Consider the following 21,641-nt stretch of genomic DNA (forward strand, 5'->3'; position numbering starts at 1 on the left):
ACATACAAAGCAAAAATTATCTTCAAATTTCAAAGAATCTTTGGAGTAAGGCAAGCATTACAGATATTAGTTGCTTCCTTTCTCACTTTTCTGTGGACCATATAACACCACTTATTTTCAAAACAGCATAATTAAGCAATAAAATAAATAAAATTAGAACAACATTATGAAAACAGCAATGTTTTTCAATTTTGGAAGGGAACAACACCTTGCTAAAGGTGAAAATTCCTGGGCCTCAATTCCTAGAAATTCTGGGTTTTAGTAGGTACAGTATAGGGCTGAGGAATCTGCAATTTAACCAAGCCCACACACCAACAGTACTTTAAGAAATACTAGTATATCCTGGTAAGTGCCTCTTTGCCCACATTTATAAGAGTTTCTCTTGGAGTATAAAGAAGTAAAATTGCTGGATATGGTACATTTTCAATATTACTTTCCAAAATGACTGTACTAATATACATTCCCTCCAGCAGAAGAGAATTCCCAGTTCCCCATTCCTTCGCCAACTGTTGATGTGCTCATGCTTTTAAATTTTTGCCAAGAACATAACTATCTTACAGAATGACCTTTCAGCTAGCAACATTTGTTAAAGCAGCTCTTGAAAAACCTTTCACATTTTGAACAAAGACTCCTTTTTAATGACATAATTACTTTTCACCCCAAAATACATTAAATAAATATGCTAAAAGAAACGATCATTCAACCTTAAGTTTAAAGCAAAAATATTCTCACCAACTACGGACATAAGAATTCTTCTTCAGAGAATCTCATATGGAACAAATTTGAATTGTGCTCTGTGTTTACATGAACCACAAATGTTTTTTGATTGTTTTTGCATACAGACATCAAGCAAATAGAAACAAACAGCCCAAATTGAGAACAAAACAGGAAGAAGCATCTGGCAGAAATGTGGAAAGTTTCGTAATTCTCCAAAAGGTGAGGGGAGCCAAGGACACAGCAGGAATCTGACCTAGTAAAGTTAAACTTTCAGTGAAGTGTGGACCGTGCATATAAGACTCCTAGTCCCTGGCACTGGAGCCCCCACTTTATGATAATAACATTACATTAAGGGAAAATTCACATGAAGATGAAGTAAGCAATAAAGAGAACATGATGTGAGCTGGTCTGGTGATAAAGTCCGGGAAGGTTCTTGCTGTAAAGAATGACTTTGTGAGTAGACCAAAAAAACAAAAACAAAAGGATCATGAACAAAAGGGTTAAAGTGGCCTGTGCTCTGGAGCAGAGCTTCTCAAAGGTTAATGGGCACCAAATCGCCTGGGGATGTTGTGAGAAACCTCCTTGTGATGCAGTGGGTCCTGAATGGGGCCTGAGATTCTGCATTTCCTCTGAGCGCCCAGGCTAGGCCTGTGCAGCAGTGGTCTGTGGGATCCTGCAGAGCTGCCGCTCCTCCCCCGACTCTGCCTGAAGTCTGTCACTGAGAAATCGTGTATGGCAGGTACCTGCCAGCACTGCTGCTAGAAAGACAGAGAAGCCCTGGCCCGGGAAATGGCCGAAGCCCATCTCCCCGGGGACCCCTCCGGATAAAGGGGCTGCCTCATGGCAGCCAGGGGCTTCGTCCTCCCAGGCCTTCTGTGGCCCAGGAGGGTTGGGGGTAGAACAAGGAAGGAGTCAAGCGCTCTTGGGATTAACACTGTCACCCACGTGCACGCCCCCAGGAACTCATCAGGCAGAGGTGGAGGAGAGAACGACGAGAGAGAGATCGATCGATACGGAGAACAGAGAGCGAGCGCCAGCACCCAGGTACTCGCTGTTCCCAGCCAAGACACGCAATGAAAGATCTTCGAGAAAATGGTCTTCCTAAGCTTGAGGAAGACCTGTATCTGCAGACCGCAAGAACTTGCCACACTTCAGGGAAGATGAACTACCTACACACAGACACATTTGGCAACAACTTTTAACAAGGGGAAGACACCCTGTGATCGTTACGGCAGGAGAAAACAAGTCATCATTAATTGAGGGCTTACCTTGAGTTCCACACGCCACTTGGTGCTTTCCGTGAACGCTCTCACTTAACCCTCAGAGCATTCCAGTAAAGTGGCGGTGCTGGCCTTTAAGTGGACTGGATTCAGAAACTCGGACGATCTTGTCAGGATCCCTGTGCTCTCCAGCTGCCTCAGCTCTCTCACTCCGCGTGGGAGCAGGCAGGCTTCCCCCAGAGCGGCACACGCAGCTCCGGGCTCACGTTGTCCCAGCTCAGTTACCCCGGAAGAAAGGCAGGGTCCCTCTTGTGATTTCACCACGGAAGGACACCGGTTGTCTTTATGTTCTGGGCTTGCCCTTGGATCCACCGCGGTGGCCAAGAGGAGGGAGGAAGATACTTGGCCAGGGGCTGAGGACACTGTGATTAGAAGTCCCAGAACTAACAGATTAGAGTGAGAAAAAAATAGACAAATAAAAGAGAGGAAGGATGGTTTGGCTAACAAATGCAAAGGGTCCACGACAGGGAGGTCTAGGAGCTGCGCCACTTTACAGATGACGACAGTAAGGATTAGAGAGGTCGAGTAACTTGCCCAAGGTCGCACATCCAGGGTGAGTTGAAGAGCCAGGACACAAACCGAGGCAGTCTGACCAGGGCTCTTAACCACTCTGCTATAAGGCAACAAGACCAGTTTGGTTTCAGGCTTCTCTGCAACCTCAGCTTTCAGAAGAAAATGGAGCAACAGCTAGACTTTGTGGAGAAAAAGATTGTAACCGAAGATTTGCGTGCTCTGCCAAATTGTCTTTCACAATAATACGGAACAGATATTAAACACACCCTGTGTGGCAGGCACAGGTCTAAGTTCTAAGGGGACCTGTGCACCAGTATACCTGAGCTGGGGGGAGGGGAGGATGGTGGCCCACTTCTCCCAGAGTGACACATCTGCTCTATAAGAGGGTAAGTGGGCAGGGATAGTAGCCCGTGCTCTTCTCATCTTGCTTCTCCTGCTATGGAACCTTTGCCCTGTGAGCCAGCTGGAGTGATCACGGCCCAGTACTACACAGCCTCCCGCACGTGTAGTAGAACTTCTGTCCTACAGCGGATGCTGGGCAGGGGGAGAGAGCTCCACCCCTCTGCCCTGCACCTGCCTGGATATACCTTCTGCAACACACAGCTGGCTGTGATGAGAGATGGTAATGGCCTGCCCTTCCTGGAGTGAAACCATAGCGCTACACCGGGAGCTGTGAGGAAACGGGGCCGCACCTTTCTGACTGTATTTTCCAAGAATAGAGCTTCCAACACACTGAGCTGGGGATGGAAAGCAGTTCTTGGCTCAAATGCCACAGACTCCCATTGTTCCTAATAAGGTTTGTAGTAGATTTTCTTGAATACATGTTTCTCTATTCACTGTATGTCCTTAGAACAAATTCCAGAGACTATAAATGATTGGGTTTTTAGAATAATTTTCACTAGTTAAATGGTTATTTCACTGGGGAGAGTAGCTCCCAACCTCCTTGCCCCACCATTTTGAAAGTCTGCTACCGTAATCAGGTTTTTTTTTTTTAGGCAAAAAATAAGTTTGTTTGGTAATATTATAACCTCATGATTCAAACATATTCAATGTGTTTCGACCCACTGCAATTTTTTTTTTTTTTTTTTTTTGGGGGCTGTGTTGTGCGGCTTGCAGGATCTTAGTTCCCTGACCAGGGATTGAACCTGGGCCCAGCAGTGAAAGCGTGCAGTCCTAATCACTGGACCGCCAGGGAATTCCCCAATGCAGTTATTTTTATTGATGTTAAAATTATCCCAACTGTGGCTAGTGGGAACTTCTTTAAGTTGCCTCCAGAGTCCTTCTGAAGTGACCCTAACAGTAACGGACAACTTTCTTGCTACTAAAATACCATGGGGCTTCCCTGGTGGCTCAGTGGTTAAGAATCCACCTGCCAATGCAGGGGACACGGGTTCGAGCCCTGGTCTGGGAAGATCCCACAAGCCGCGGAACATCTAAGCCCGTGCGTCACAACTACTGAGCTTACGCTCTAGACCCCGCGAGCCACGACTACTGAAGCCCGCACACCTAGAGCCCATGCTCTGCAACAAGAGAAGCCACCACAATGAGTAGCCCGTGCACCACAACAAAGAGTAGCCCCCACTCACCGCAACTAGAGAAAGCCCCATGCACAGCCACAAAGACCCAACACAGCCAAAAATAAATAAAAATAAAATAAAATACTATGTACATGACCTTCCACAGACCCACAAAATGCTTTTGAAAAACTTAAAAGTCATAGTTACCAGGGAACTCCCTGGTGGTCCAGTGGTTAGAACTCCATGCTCTCACTGCCAAGGGCTGGGGTTCACTCCCTGGTCGGGGAACTAAGATCCCACAGCTGCACAGTGCGGCTAAAAAAAAAGTCATAGTTACCAGCATCAAAAGGAATATGTAGGCCTTCCAAAGAAACAAAGATAAAATCAAACACTCAAAAGAGAAAAATAAATTTAAAAATCATAAAGCAAATAAAAAATAAGGAAACATTAAAATAGCATAGAAAAATATGACATGAATAATAAAACAAATGTATTAGTGATCATGATAAATAAAAATGGAATCTACTCCCTTATTAAAAATTAAGATTCACAAATTGGATTAAAATTCAATTTTATATTATTTAAATGAAGCACAAAATGAAACAAAAAGATTAATGTAAAGGGAGGGGAAACATATAAAACAAATACAAATTAAGAGAAATCAGATATGAAAATACTTACATTAGTAGAGTTTGACGTTAAAAAAAGACATGGAAATTTATAAAGAAATTTATACGTAGAAGGATAGAAAAACGCTTAACAATATGATTAATACCCTGCAAATAAAAGTCCAGGACCAGACAGCTTCATTGAAGAATTCTACCAAACATACAAAGAATGACTTATGCCTATCCCTCTTAAACTAGTCCAAAAAATTGCAGAGGAGGGAACACTCCCAAATTCATTCTATGAAGATACCACACCACAACAAAGAGTAGCCCCCACTCGCTGCAAGTAGAGAAAGCCCGCGTGCAGCAACAAAGACCCAACACAGCCAAAAATAAATAAATAAAATAAATTTATTTTTTTAAAAAAGACCTACCTATAAGACATGACTCCATAAAACTCCTAGAAGAGAAAATAGGCGAAACATTCTCTGACATAATTCACAGCAGTATTTTTTTAAATCTGTCTCCCAAGGCAAAAGAAATAAAAGCAAAAATAAACAAATGGGACCTAATCAAACTTAAAAGCTTTAGCACAGCAAAGGAAACCATCAACAAAATGAAAAGGCAACCTGTGGAATGGGAGAAAATATTTGCAAACGATGCATCTGACAAGGGGTAACTATCTAAAATATACAAACAGCTCATACATCTCAATATCAAAAAAGAAAACAACCCAATCAAAAAATGGGCAGAAGACCTAAATAGACGTTTCTCCAAAAAAGACATAGAGATGGCCAATGGGCACATGAAAAGATGCTCAACATCGCTAATCATTAGAGAATGCAAATCAAAACTACAATGAGGTACCACCTCACACTGGTCAGAATGGCCATCATCAAAAAGTCTACAAATAATAAATGCTGGAGAGGGTGTAGAGAGAAAGGAACCCTCCTACACTGTTGGTGGGAATGTAAACTGGTGCAGTCACTACAGAAAACAGTATGGAGTTTCCTTAAAAAACTAAAAATAGAGCTACCATACGATCCAGCAATCCCACTCCTGAGTATATATCCGGAAAAAATGAAAACTCTAAGTCAAAAAGATACATGCACCCCAATGTTCACAGCAGCACAATTTATAATATACAAGACATGGAAACAACACAAGTGCCCACCAACAGACAACTGGCTTAAGAAGATGTGGTATTTATAGACAATGGAATATAACTCAGCCTTAAAAAGAATGAAATATTGTCACTTGCAGCAACATGGATGTACCTAGAGAATATTGTATTCAGTGAAGTAAGTCAGACAGAAAAAGACAAATACTATATGATATCACTTATATGTGGAATCTAAAAATAATACAAATGAATCTATATACAAAACAGAAACAGACTCACAGACATAGAAAACAAACTTATGGTTACCAAAGGGGGGAGGGAGGGAGGGAGGGACAAAATAGGAGTATGAGATTAACAGATACAAACTACTATACATAAAATAGCTAAGCAACAAGGATTTACTGTATAGCACAGGGAATCATATTCCATACCTTGCAATAACTTAAAACAGAATACAATCAGAAAAAAAATAACTGAATCACTTTGTTATACACCTAAAACTAACACAATATTATAAATCAATTATACTTCAGTAAAAAATAATATCATTAATAAGTCTTGCTATTTAATAGCTCCCTGGAAAGAAACATGTATACTAGACAATATACCATTTTCCCCCCTCAGTGCCCATGCAACCTTTACAAAAATTGAATACATGGATACAACTGCACCAACAGTGGCACTTAAACAGGGTTCAATTACTAAAGAAGACTCACAGGACCCAAAATGACAAAACTTACAAATGTACAGTTTATTACAGGGAAAGGACACACTATAGCAAGAGTATGAAAGTCAGAATATACATCACAGCATATGATTCATAGCAGGGGTCTAGAAAGGCCAAGTGTAGGCTCCTATTGTTTTCTTTTCCTCTTTTCCCACAAGATATTCTGTACTCATCTTGTATCTTCCTGCCCCAGTGCTAGAATTAGCCATTTCTTCAAGGAGCCCTGATTCCATTTATGGGAGAAAGGTACTCAGAAACAAAGATTTGGATGTTAGGTGTGCTTACTGCTGCTGGGGTGCCACTGTTTCTAGGCCATTTCAACAGTCAGAGCCAGGAACTATATCTAAGTATACCACCCTACATATACAGACATACCTACATTTCTGTACCTATTTACCAACTAGAGTACAGTATTTATGTACAGTTCTTTTTGTTGGTAGCCTTACATTACCTAGCCAAAACACAGGCTTTCTTTTCTTTCTTTCTTTTTTTAATGTACTGGGGTATAATAGACAAAGAGCATTATACTAGTTTCAGGTATATAACATAATGACTCGATATATGTATATATTACAAAATGATTCCCACAATAAGTCTAGTTAACATCCATCACCATACAAAGTTACAGATTTTTTTCTTGTTATGAGAACTTTTAAGATCTACTCTCTTAGCAACTTTCAAATATGCAATAAAGTAGTATTAACTATTATTAAATGAAGCACAAAATGAAACAAAAAGATTCATGTAAATGAAGTGGAAATATATAAAACAAATGCAAATTAAGAGAAATCAAAGATGAAAATACATTACTAGAATTTGAAATTTTAAAAAATGTCACCATGCTGTACATTATATCTCCGTGACTTGTTTATTTGTAACTGGAAGTTTATACCTTTTGCCCCTCTTCACCCATTTCACCCACTCCTCACCCCTCGCCTCTGGGAGCCACCAGTCTGTTCTCTGTACCTATGAGCTTGAAAACACTGTTTTTCAGTTTCTTAGCAACTTTTCCCCCTACCCTCTTTGGTGAAGTTGTCATACATTTTGAACACAATTAAATTATTTTGTCACACTCTGAGACCATTAACGACCAAAGTGACTTTTAAAAATTTGCATACAGTAAAGTTCATGCTTGGTGGTGTACCATTCTACAGGTTTTGACAATTGTAGAGTCATGTATCCACTACCCCTTGTGCAGCCCATTACATACTCAATCCTTCCCTCTCCCCCAATCCCTGGCAACCACTGACCTGCTTTCCTAGTCCTGTTGTAAACTAAATAGTGATATGGAAAGCTAGCCATGTCCTAATCCCCACAAGGGTTGAATATTATATCATATGGCAAAGGGGATTTTGCAGATGTGATTATCCAGGTGGGTCCTAAATGTAATCACAAGGGTCCTTAAAGAGGGCAGCAAGAAAGTCAAAGGAGGTAGTACGAGACATGAGGATGGAAGCAAGAGGTTGGAGTGATGTGAGGAAGGAGTCACAAGCTAAGGAATACAGGTGGCCTCCAGAAGCTAGAAAAGGCATGGAAAATAAATTCTCCCCTAGAGGTTCAAGAAGAAACCAGCCCAACCTTGACTTTATTTAGCCTAGTTAAACTGATTTCAGATTTCTGGCCTCCAGAATTGTAAGAGGATAAACTTGTGGTAATTTTTTATAGCAGCAATAGGAAATGAATACACATATCTTTAGTCTTGTCTTTTTCAAAATGCCACATGAATAGAATCATACAATACTTCTGGGTCTTTGGGGTCTGGCTCCTTTCGCTTGGCAAAATGCATTTAAGATTCGTCCATGCTTAAGTTATGCATATTTTACTGCTTACAAAAATGATTCATTCATGTTATTGAGTGAATCAATAGATCTTTCCTTCTTATGACTGACTAGTGTTCCACTGTATGCATGTACCAGTTTGTTTATCCAATCACCTGTTGAAGGACATCTGGTTGTTTCCAGTTTTTGATAAAGATGCTATAAACATTTGCATACAAGTTTTTGTGTGTACATAAATTTTTATTTCACTTGGCTATGAAAGACAACTCATAAGGGACTTCCCTGGTAGTTCAGTGGTAAAGAATCCGCCTTCCAACGCAAGGGACGTGGGTTCGATCCCTGGCCGGAGAACTAAGATCCCACATGCCGCGGGGCAACTAAGCCCGCACGCCACAACTATTGAGGTCGCACGCCTCAATGGGAGAGCCCGCGTGTCGCAAACTATAGAGCCCATGCGCCCTGGAGCCCGTTCGCCACTAGAGAGAGAAAACCTGCACGCCACAACTAGAGAGAGGACCGCGCACTGCAACGAAGAGACTGTGCGGTAACAAAAAGATCCGGTGTGCAACAACTAAGACCCGACGCAGCCAAAAACATAAGGAAAATAAATAAACAAAATAAATATTAAAAAGACAAATCGTAGGGATTCATAGCTTTTACGCCATGGAGATGTCGATTTAAATATCATTACCAGGGAAACATATTACTAAATAATACAAACAAAAAGAGTTAACAGGCTTTTTAAGGCCAAGGTTACATTCACAGAACAAGCCATAAGTTCTCAGTTCCAGATGGCTTACAAGTCCCCTTTGTCAGAAATAACATTTTCAAGGACATTTTAAGAAACCAGAATATCATCTTCTTATTCTGTTGCTGGGATTTCTTACACCAGCAGTTAGGAAGGGCCTGTGGTTTTTCAGACTAAATGATGAAATTCCATTATTTAGAAGTGTGAGAAATAAGGACAGTTCTAAGAAGATTAAAACTTACTATGGAAAGGAAAGGGGCAAAATAGAATTACAGACAATTGGAATAGGAGCGTGTAATGTTACCCACCCCTAGTCCTTAGTATTGTTTGCTATGAAACTTCGTCAAATAGTTTCATGAAATCATTACAATTTACCTGTTTTTTCCAACAGATATGCAGTGACACTTCTGCCAGGGGAGTTTTGCCTGAATAGAGAAAAAAATAAGGCATTCAAACATAAAAGTGGCAATATTTTTCCTTAAGGGACCAAAACTACAGAGGAAGAACTCTGAGTTGCACCCCTCAATGTGAAATCAGGTTCAAGTCATGTAATATGCAAAAGGCTTGTAAAACCAACCTCAAAGTGGGTAACAAATATTTCTCAGGGTATGGGATTTTCTCCTACTTACAAGCTAACAAGTTAGCCTGTTACTATTTCCTGGGTGCCAGCAGCACAGTAAGCAGTATGAGCACCGTCAGCATATTTCTGTGGGTTCCCCACATCCCCAGGTCCAACAGGGGGCCATGCAGAGGGGCCAGGTGGACACAGTGCATGTCTGCATCACAGCCGCAGGATATTGGCCTTGGGAAATTCACATCTTTTACAGCAAGCCTGCTCTTTATCCCAGAGGGAAATATCACCTCATCCCTCAAGACAGCTCCCTGCAAACACAGCCCTGAGAAATGAGCCAGGTAAAGTGGTCGGGGCCTTGCATTCTTGCCATATAAAACAAGAACAAGCAGCGCCACTCTGGGCTGTGTCAGATTGTATCTCCCAATAATATTATGCCCAGAGAGAAGAGAGGCCATCTCTCCTTCCACATGAAGTGAACAATAAGACGTACTGCCCAAAGTTTTGTCCCTAGAATATTTTCTTTTACCACTATTTTTCAGTGGTAAAATGAGGCTAGAATGCAGCTACATTCTGCCTTTATCTGGTTCCAGCAAACTGTGCAAAAACCAGGCCTGTGCTTTTTCTCTGTTAACCAGTCATAGAGAACTCTCTAGGAAGCCATAAATGCGGATTAAGTGAGAAGTTAATCAGTAGGAACAAGTACTGGAGGAGTTTAAAACACCTCTTCAGGCAGTTTACTTGTGCCTTCTGACTAGCTTGGACTCAATCGTATATATAACGTTATTATTTTCAAACAGAATACCGCTGTCACATCCAACTTTATGTTTCCATGGATCAGATAACACCTAGTTCTTGACGGTCATTTCAAGTAGCATACCTCACTCTCCTTTTACCTTCCAGATCTCCTGCCCATGCTTTCCAATGAGTGAACCCACCCAGAAGCTAGAGGGCTAGGAAATCTGTTGATACAGTCCCTTCCCAGGGCCAGGGGAGGTAGAGAGGGGTGGAGTGAATCTCGAAGGGCAAATGGCAGATATCCAGCACAGCCCATAAATGGCATTGATGTCATTGGTGTGATTTTCTAAAACATTAAACCATTCTTGGTAACGTTCCAAACAAAACAACACACACTCCTTTCAATTTACACAGTAGTTCCGTTCCTGGAAAATTCCAGGATACTAAAACTGTTCAGAAAATACTTTTGAGTTATGCTCGCTTCAGCAGCGATATACTAAAATTGGAATTATACAGAGAAGATTAGCATGGCCCCTGAACCAGAATGACATGCGCATTTGTGGAAGCATCCCATATTTTTAAAAGTAAATTTTAGAAAAAGAAAAAAGTACTTTGACTTTATATGTAAAATGAGGTTAGGCTTCGGCTGAGACAATCACAAATAGGTTTCTCATACACACGACTGGCTGGGGAACATTTAAAAATTATGTAAGGTGTAGAAAAATTCATCCCTGTGAATGTCACATGCATTGAAGGACATATGATATTCTTGGCCCCTGCCCTCTAACTGCCAGGAGATTCCTGCCAGGGGATTCCTGCCAGGGGATTCCTGTCAATCACTGTAACAACCAAAATAGCCCCATGTGTTTTCAAAGCATACCCTTGGTGGTACTGCCCCCAGTGAGACCCTCTCCTAAGGTGAAACATTCATCCTTACAGAATTTGAGTCTGACACTTCATCCCCTTAGCGGCTGGGGGAGACAATAAATGGAAGAAATGACTTTTCAATTCATGGGTCCTTGTTCAATCCAATATACAAGTCTCTGACCCAGCTACCAAACACTTGCTGCCATTTCTAGCAACATACTGTGAATTTGAATTTTATGATTTAATATAAATAAAAAGTAAGAAGGGCTTCCCTGGTGGCGCAGTGGTTGAGAGTCTGCCTGCCGATGCAGGGGACACAGGTTCGTGCCCCGGTCCGGGAAGATCCCACATGCCGCGGAGCCGCTGGGCCCGTGAACCATGGCCGCTGGGCCTGCGCGTCTGGAGCCTGTGCTCCGCAATGGGAGAGGCCACGACAGTGAGAGGCCCGCGTACCGGAAAAGAAAAAAAAAAAGTAAGAAAATAACTGGATGCGAAGCTCAAGCTTCACATGGAGCCAGGTAAAGTTTATAAATAACCACATTTCATGTCACTTGAAATTAAACTATAACATTTTTCTAGTTTTAACTTACACATTTTAGGTAACACATACACATTATATAAAATTATAAAATAGACACAAAAATAAAAAGTAAAAACATAATATTCTGTGGTAGACAGAATAATGGCCCCCCTCAAAGATGTCCATGACCTAATCCCTGGAACCATTTACATGGCAAAAGGGATTCTAAAGATGTGACTAGGGAATCCCCAGGTGGTCCAGTGGTAGAAAATCCACCTCCCAACGCAGGGGACGTGTGCTCTATCCCTGGTCAGGGAACTAAGTTCCCACATGCAGCAGGGCAACTAAGCCCGCGCGCCACAACTACTGAGCTCTTGTGCCTCATCTAGAGCATACGTGCTGCAAACTACAGAGCCCATGTGCTCTGGAACCCACGCACCACAACTACAGAGCCCACACGCCACAACTAGAGAGAAGCCCGCACACCACAATGAACAGCCCACGAGCCACAATGAAAGATCTCACGTGCCTCAACGAAGATTTCGGGTGCCACAACAAAGACCCAACACAGCCAAAAAGAAATAAAATAATTAATTAATTAATTATCTTTTTATTTTATTTTATTTTTCATACAGCAGGTTCTTATTAGTCATCAATTTTATACACATCAGTGTATACATCTCAATCCAAACCTCCCAATTCATCACACCACCATCCCCACCCCCCTGTGGCTTTCCCCACTGGTGTCCATATGTTTGTTCTCTACATCTGTGTCTCAAATTCTGCCCTGCAAACCGGTTCATCTGCACCGTTTTTCTAGGTTCCACATACATGCGTTAATATACGATATTTGTTTTTCTCTTTCTGACTTACTTCACTCTATATGACAGTCCCTAGATCCATCCGTGTCTCAACAAATGACCCAATTTCGTTCCTTTTTATGGCTGATTAATATTCCACTGTATAAATGTACCACATCTTCTTTACCCATTCGTCTGTCGATGGGCATTTAGGTTGCTTCCATGACCTGGCTATTGTAAATAGTGCTGCAATGAACATTGGGGTGCATGTGTCTTTTTGAATTATGGTTTTCTCTGGGTATATGGCCAGTAGTGGGATTGCTGGATCATATGGTAATTCTATTTTCAGTTTTTTAAGGAACCTCCATACTGTTCTCCATAGTGGCTGTATCAATTTAGATTCCCACCAACAGTGCAAGAGGGTTCCCTTTTTTCCACACCCTCTCCAGCATTTATTGTTTGTAGATTTTCTGATGATGCCCATTCTAACTGGTGTGAGGTGATACCTCATTTGTAGTTTTGATTTGCATTTCTCTAATAATTAGTGATGTTGAGCAGCTTTTCATGTGCTTCTTAGCCATCTGTAGGTCTTCTTTGGAGAAATGTCTATTTAGGTTTTCTGCCCATTTTTGGATTGGGTTGTTTGTTTATTTAATATTGAGCTGCATGAGCTGTTTATATATTTTGGAGATTAATCCTTTGTCTGTTGATTCGTTTGCAAATATTTTCTCCCATTCTGAGGGTTGTCTTTTCATCTTGTTTATGGTTTCCTTTGCTTTGCAAAAGATTTTAAGTTTCATTAGGTCCCATTTGTTTATTTTTGTTTTTATTTCCATTACTCTAGGAGGTGGATCAAAAAAGATCTTGCTGTGATTTATGTCATAGAGGGTTCTTCCTATGTTTTCCTCTAAGAGTTTCATAGTGTCCGGTCTTACATTTAGGTCTTGAATCCATTTTGAGCTTATTTTTGTGTATGGTGTTAGGAGATGTTCTAATTTCATTCTTTTACATGTAGCTGTCCAGTTTTCCCAGCACCACCTATTGAAGAGACTGTCTTTCCTCCATTGTATACCCTTGCCTCCTTTGTCATAGATTAGTTGACCATAGGTGCATGGGTTTATCTCTGGGCTTTCTATCCTGTTCCATTGATCTATATTTCCGTTTTTGTGCCTGTACCATACTGTCTTGATTACTGCAGCTTTGTAGTATAGTCTGAAGTCACGAGTCTGACTCCTCCAGCTCCGTTTTTTTCCCTCAAGACTGCTTTGGCTATTCGGGGCCTTTTTTGTCTCCATACAAATTTTACGATTCTTTGTTCTAGTTCCATAAAAAGTGCCATTAGTAATTTGATAGGGATTGTATTGAATCTGTAGATTGCTTTGGGTAGTATAGTCATTTTCACAAGATTGATTCTTCCAATCCAAGGACATGGTATATCTCTCCATCTGTGTCATCTTTGATTTCTTTCATCAGCGTCTTATAGTTTTCTGCATACAGGTCTTTTGTCTCCCTAGGTAGGTTTATTCCTAGGTATTTTATTCTTTTTGTTGCAATGGTAAAAGGGAGTATTTCCTTAATTTCTCTTTCAGATTTTTCATCATTAGTGTATAGGAATGCAAGAGATTTCTGGGCATTAATTTTGTATCCTGCAATTTTACCAAATTCACTGATTAGCTCTAGTAGTTTTCTGGTGGCATCTTTAGGATTCTCTATGTATAGTATCATGTCATCTGCAAAAAGTGACAGTTTTACTTCTTCTTTTCCAACTTGTATTCCTTTTATTTCTTTTTCTTCTGTAATTGCCGTGGCTAGGACTTCCAAAACTATGTTGAATAATAGTGGTGAGAGTGGACATCCTTGTCTTGCTCCTGATGTTAGAGGAAATGTTTTCAGTTTTTCACCATTGAGAATGATGTTTGCTGTGGGTTTGTCGTATATGGCCTTTATTATGTTGAAGTAGGTTCCCTCTATGCCCATTTTCTGGAGAGTTTTTGTCATAAATGGGTGTTGAATTTTGTCACAAGCTTTTTCTGCATCTATTGAGATGATCATATGTTTTTCCTTTTCAATTTGTTAATATGGTGTATCACATTGATTGATTTGCGTATATTGAAGAATCCTTGCATCCCTGGGATAAATCCCACTTGATCATGCTGTATGATCCTTTTAATGTGTTGTTGGATTCTGTTTGCTATTATTTTGTTGAGGATTTTTGCATCTATATTCATCAATGATATTGGTCTATAATTTTCTTTTTTTGTATATTTGTCTGGTTTTGGTATCAGGGTGATGGTGGCCTCATAGAAAGAGTTTGGGAGTGTTCCTTCCTCTGCAATTTTTTGGAAGAGTTTGAGAAGGATGAGTGTTAGCTCTTCTCTAAATGTTTGATAGAATTCACCTGTGAAGCCATCTGGTCCTGGACTTTTGTTTGTTGGAAGATTTTTAATCACGGTTTCAATTTCATTACTTGTGATTGGTCTGTTCATATTTTCTATCTCTTCCTGGTTCAGTCTTAGAAGATTATACCTTTCTAAGAATTTGTCCATTTCTTCCAGGTTGTCCATTTTATTGGCATAGAGTTTCTTGTAGTAGTCTCTTAGGATGCTTTGTATTTCTGCGGTGTCTGTTGTAACTTCTCCTTTTTCATTTCTAATTTTATTGATTTGAGTCCTCTCCCTCTTTTTCTTGATGAGTCTAGCTAATGGTTTATCAATTTTGCTTATCTTCTTAAAGAACCAGCTTTTAGTTTTATTGATCTTTGGTATTGTTTTGTTTCTATTTCATTTATTTCTGCTCTGATCGTTATGATTTCTTTCCTTCTGCTAACTTTGGGTTTTGTTTGTTCTTCTTTCTCTAATTCCTTTAGGTGTAAGGTTAGATTGTTTATTTGAGTTTTTCTAGTTTCTTGAGGTAGGCTTGTAAAGCTATAAACTTCCTTCTTAGAACTGCTTTTGCTGCATCTCCTAGGTTTTGGATTATCGTGTTTTCATTGTCATTGGTCTCTTGGTATTTTTTGGTTTCCTCTTTGATTTCTCAGTGATGTCTTGGTGATTTAGTAACATATTGTTTAGCCTCCATGTGCTTGTGTTTTTTACGTTTTTTTCCCCGTAATTCATTTCTAATCTCATAGCATTGTGGTCAGAAAAGATGCTTGATATGATTTCAGTTTTCTTAAATTTACTGAGGCTTGATTTGTGACCCAAGATGTGATCTGTCCTGGAGAATGTTCCGTGCATATTTGAGAAGAAAGTGTAATCTGCTGTATTTGGATGGAATGTCCTATAAATATCAATTAAATCTATCTGGTCTACTGTGTCATTTAAAGCTTCTGTTTCCTTATTTATTTTCATTTTGTATGATCTGTCCATTGGTGTGAGGTGTTAAAGTCCCCCACTATTATTGTGTTACTGTCGATTTTCTCTTTTATAGCTGTTAGCAGTTGTCTTATGTATTGAGGTGCTCCTATGTTGGGTGCAATTATATTTATAATTGTTATATCTTCTTCTTGGATTGATTCCTCGATCATTATGTAGTGTCCTTCCTTGTTCTTGTAACATTCTTTATTTTAAGGTTTATTTTATCTGATATGAGTATTGCTACTCCAGCTTTCTTCTGATTTCCATTTGCACGGAATACCTTTTTCCATCCCCTCACTTTCAGTCTGTATGTGTTCCTAGGTCTGAAGTGGGTCTCTTGTAGACAGCATATATATGGGTCTTGCTTTTGTATCCATTCAGCAAGCCTGTGTCTTTTGGTCGGAGCATTTAATCCATTCACGTTTAAGGTAATTATCGAAATGTATGTTCCTATGACCATTTTCTTAATTGTTTTGGGTTTGTTTTTGTAGGTCCTTTTCTTCTCTTGTGTTTACCACTTAGAGCAGTTCCTTTAGCATTTGTTGTAGAGCTAGTTTGGTGGTGCTGAATTCTCTTAGCTTTTGCTTGTCTCTAAAGCTTTTGATTTCTCCATCGAATCTGAATGAGATCCTTGCTGGGTAGAGTAATCTTGGTTGTAGGTTCTTCCCTTTCGTCACTTTAAGTATATCATGCCACTCCCTTCTGGCTTGTAGTGTTTCTGCTGAGAAATCAGCTGTTAACCTTATGCGAGTTCCCTTGTATGTTATTTGTCGTTTTTCCCTTGCTGCTTTCAATAATTTTTCTTTGTCTTTAATTTTTGCCAATTTGATTACTACGTGTCTCGGCGTGTTTCTCCTTGGGTTTATCCTGTATGGGACTTGCTGAGCTTCCTGGACTTGGGTGGCTATTTCCTTTCCCATGTTAGGGAAGTTTTTGACTATAATCTCCTCAAATATTTTCTCTGAGCCTTTCTCTCTCTCTTCTCCTTCTGGGACCCCTATAATGCGAATGTTGTTCTATTTAATGTTGTCCCAGAGGCCTCTTAGGCTGTCTTCATTTATTTTCATTCTTTTTTCTTTTTTCTGTTCTGCAGCAGTGAATTCCACCATTCTGTCTTCCAGGTCACTTATCCGTTCTTCTGCCTCAGTTATTCTGCTATTGCTTCCTTCTAGTGTAGTTTTCATATCAGTTATTGTATTGTTGATCTCTGTTTGTTTGTTCTTTAATCCTTCTAGGTCTTTGTTAAACATTTCTTGCATCTTCTCGATCTTTGCCTCCATTCTTTCTCCGAGGTCCTGGATCATCTTCACTATCATTATTCTGAATTCTTTTTCTGTACGGTTGCCTATCTCCACTTCATTTAGTTCTTTTTCTGGGGTTTTATCTTGTTCCTTCATCTGGTACATAGCTCTCTGCCTTTTCATCTTGTCTATCTTTCTGTGAATGTGGTTTTTGTTCCACAGGCTGCAAGACTGTAGTTCTTCTTGCTTCTGCTGTCTGCCCTCTGGTGGATGAGGCTATCTAAGAGGCTTGTGTAAATTTCCTGATGGGAGGGACTGGTGGTGGGTAGAGCTGATGGTTTCTCTGGTGGGCAGAGCTCAGTAAAACTTTAATCCGCTTGTCTGCTGATGGGTGAGGCTGGGTTCCCTCCCTGTTGGTTGTTTGGCCTGAGGCAACCAAACACTGGAGCCTACCCGTGCTCTTTGGTGGGGCTAATGGCAGACTCTGGGAGGGCTCACGCCCCAGAGTATTTCCCAGAACTTCTGCTGCCAGTGTCCTTGTCCCCACGGTGAGCCACAGCCACCCCCCACCTCTGCAGGAGACCCTTCAACACTAGCAGGTAGGTCTAGTTCAGTCTCCCCTGGGGTCACTCCTCCTTCCCCTGGGTCCCAGTGCGCACACTACTTTGTGTGTGCCCTCCGAGAGTGGAGTCTCTGTTTTCCCCAGTCCTGTCCAAGTCCTGCAATCAAATCCCACTAGCCTTCAAAGTCTGAGTGTCTAGGAATTCCTCCTCCCGTTGCTGGACCCCCAGGTTGGGAAGCCTGATGTGGGGCTCAGAACCTTCACTCCAGTGGGTGGACTTCTATTGTGTCCACTCCAGTGGGTGGACTCCAGTGGGTGGACTTCTATAAGTGTTCTCCAGTCTGTGAGTCACGCACCCAGCAGTTATGGGATTTGGTTTTACTGTGATTGCGCCCCTCCTACTGTCTCATTGTGGCTTCTCCTTTGTCTTTGGATGTGGGGTACATTTTTGGTGAGTTCCAATGTCTTCCTGTTGATGATTGTCCAGCAGCTAGCTGTGATTCTGGTGTTCTCACAAGAGGGAGTGAGAGCATGTCCTTGTACTCTGCCATCTTGGTTCATACCTCCAATAAATCTTTAAAGATGTGATTAAGTGAAGGATCTTTTTATAAAATTTTTAAAAATAAATTTATTTTATTTATTTCTTTTTGGCTGTGTTGTGTGCAGCCCAGTGTGCGGGCTTCTCATTGTGGTGGCTTCTCTTGTTGCAGAACATGGGCTCTAGACATGCAGGCTGCAGTAGTTGCAACATGCTGGCTCAGTAGTTGCAGTGCGTGGGCTCTAGGGTGCACGGGTTTCAGTAGTTGTGGCATGCAGGCTCAGTAGTTGTGGCTTGCGTGCTCTAGAGCACAGGTTCAGTAGTTGTGGCACACGGGCTTAGTTGTTCCGTGGCATGTGGGATCTTCCCGGTCCAGGGATCGAACCTGTGTCCCCTGCATTGGCAGACGGATTCTTAACCACTGCACCACCAGGGAAGTCCCGATCTTTTATTATTATTTATGTATTTATTTATTATTTGGTTGCACCAGATCTTAGTTGCAGCAGATGGGCTCCTTAGTTGTGGCTCGTGGGCTCCTTAGTTGTGGCATGCAAACTCTTAGTTGCATCATGCATGTGGGATCTATTTCCCTGACCAGGGATCAAACCCGGGTCCCCTGCACTGAGTGCCACCAGGGAAGTCCCTAAGTGAAGGATCTTGATGGAGAGATGATCCTGGATGATCCATGTGGGCCCAATGTAATCACAGGGGTTCTTATAAAAGGGAAGCAGGAGGATCAGAAGGCAGAGAAGGTGATGTGGTGATCGAAACAGATACTGAGTGATGTGCAGTCAGAGCCAAGGAATGCTAGGAGCCTCTAGAAGCTGGAAGAGGCAAGGAATGGATTCTCCCCTTGAGACTCCAAAAGGAACCAGCCTCGCAGACACCTTGATTTTAGTCCCATAAGACTCATTTTATACTTCTGGCCTCCAAACCTGTGAGAGAATAAACTTGTATTGTTTTAAGCTACTAATCTGTGGTAATTTGTTTCAGCAACAATAGGATGTTCATAAACAACCCCCTCCCCCGCCAACCGAAACAGAGGTCCACCATTGTTAACACCTTAGTACCTGTACTTCGAGATCTTTTCCTATACTATTATGTGTGTGTGTATGTATTTTTTACAAGAATGGATCACAGTGTCCATGCTATTTTATAACCTGCTTTTTTTAAGTCAACAAACTCCGTCTTTCCATTTCATCAAATACCTAGACTATATTAAAAATTTCCCAAATAACACAAAAATGTCCTTATCAGTTGTTTGCTCCAATCATGATCTGTTCAAGGACCACCCATAGCATATAATTATTAGGTACCTTTCGTTATAGTGTTGACTATTAGAGAGATGGTCCTACAGTTGTTCTGAGGACATACCACCTTCTGGGTTTGTTTAGTTGCTACCTCTTGGTGCTATTTAGTTTCTTCTTCTATTTGTTATTTTCTGTAACAGTCTTATTAAACATTTTTGGCTAGAATATTTTATAGGCGATGGGTATTCATATTGAATTGCATTAGGGGAAACACATAATATATAGTTAATCCATTAATAATCTTAAGATTGATTACTCAGTTAAAGTGATGACTGCTTAATCCCTCCATTTTACAATTATATTTTTGCCCTGAAACTAGGAAGTGACCATTTTCCTTTTGCATTTTAAAAACATCCAGTGCCATCCATTCATTTTAACACCAGCTGATAACCATGATGATGATGATAGTGATCCTGATAATTTCTTTAAAGTTTGTGATGTTTTTCAAAATCTATCATCTTGTCTACACTTACTAATTGGCATTCTTCTGTGAAGTAGACCTTCCCTCATCAACTGCGGATATTTGGTTACCTGAAACACAGATTCCACTGAAAAGGCAGGATAAAATGCTTACTTGTTCACTATTAACTACCAATTTTCATAGTAAGTAGTTGATTTAATAGCTGCCTCAAATGGTGACAAATAAAATTTTTCAGACTTTCTCTATTTTGAACATCATTATCAAATCACGGGTTTTCATAGAATCTGTTTATTTCAATTAATTGCCACCATTAGTCTTTATAATGTTCTAAATGTCATGGCTGTGGCCAGTGGAACATAACCCCATTGATCTTCAAGAACTTTATGGATTTCTAGCACAACAAAATGTCCCTAGCTTTCCTTGTACTTTCCATGTCCCAGCCCTGGAATAAACTATTTCTCCAAAAGCACCCAGCTTCCCTTTAAGGCAGAATGGCTTTTCAGAGGCCACAACCTGAGCACGAGGGGGTGTTCGTTATTACTGAGGTGACGTTGCTTTTAGGTCACTTCAATGGACAGAGCTAAAAAAAACACACATATTGTGGCAGACAGACTTTAGGGTGGCCCCCATAAGCCCTGTCTTCTGGTGTTCATACTTTTGTGTGTTCCCCTCCTCCTGAAAGTGGGAAGAACTATGACTTTCTTCTAGTCAGTAGTATATGCCAAAGGTGACAGGATGCATATGATTCCACACACACACACACACACACACACACACACACACACACACACAAATATATATGATTATAGTATGTATGATTAATGCCAGCCTTACAAGGAGACTATCTCCCTTGCTGGTTTTAAAGAAGACAACTTCCATGTTGTAAGCTGCCTATGGAGAAGGCCACTTGGCAAGGAACTAAGAGCAGCCTCTGGCTGACAGCCAGCAAGAAACTGAGGCCTTCAGTTCAGCAGCCTGCAAGGAATGAATAAACCTGCCAACAACCATGTGAGCTTGGAAGCAGATGTGACCAGCCTCGGCTGACACCTCGACTGACACCTCGACTGAAGCTTTGTTAGTCCCTGAAGCAGAGCGTCTAGTTAAGCTATGCCCAGACATCTGACCCACAGAAAGTGTGATATAATAAATGTCTTGTGTTAAGCCTCTAAGTGTGTGGAAATATTACTATGTAGCAATAGATAACTAGTATGCTATTTAATGATGGATTTACATGAATATTTTCAGTTCCATTTTAATATTACAATGTTTTCAATTTCTTGGATTTTATCCTAATATTTTTACCAATAATGGAACTACTGGTTCTATCCCCTGGAGGACTGCACACCAAATTGTGAATGAAAAACTGAAAATGAGGGATCTCCTCTCCTTTCTATTTTTCCATTCTTCCTCTCTTTGAATGGGAACATTTATTCATTCATATTTTTTTCTCTATGGCCTTGCTCATTTAAGTAAACTAAGTCTATGAAATCACTTCATAATACTTTTAGCCCTAGGATTCCTTTAAATTGTTATTACAAACTGTAATATTTCCTGTTAATATAGTACTTCATGGTTTAAAACAAATTTGTTCATGTATAAGTTTCTCTAATAAATTTTTGGAATAGCATTCAATTAACAGAAATTTGATTTAGGCAAAATTATCATACAAATTATTTGCCTCTCACTAACAGTATCTATTTCCCCAA

The 21,641-nt window shown here is 40.6% G+C and overlaps 1 non-coding gene across 1 annotated transcript; it reads left to right on the forward strand.

Moving 5' to 3' along the window:
* The first annotated feature begins 10,794 nt into the window (after positions 1–10,794).
* LOC117310527 (U6 spliceosomal RNA) lies at positions 10,795–10,900 on the forward strand. Its single transcript, XR_004524669.1, has one exon. It is a non-coding gene; the product is annotated as a U6 spliceosomal RNA (small nuclear RNA).
* The last annotated feature ends 10,741 nt before the right edge of the window (positions 10,901–21,641 follow it).

Source organism: Tursiops truncatus, chromosome X (genome assembly GCF_011762595.2).
Source record: "Tursiops truncatus isolate mTurTru1 chromosome X, mTurTru1.mat.Y, whole genome shotgun sequence".
Classification (NCBI taxonomy): domain Eukaryota; kingdom Metazoa; phylum Chordata; class Mammalia; order Artiodactyla; family Delphinidae; genus Tursiops; species Tursiops truncatus.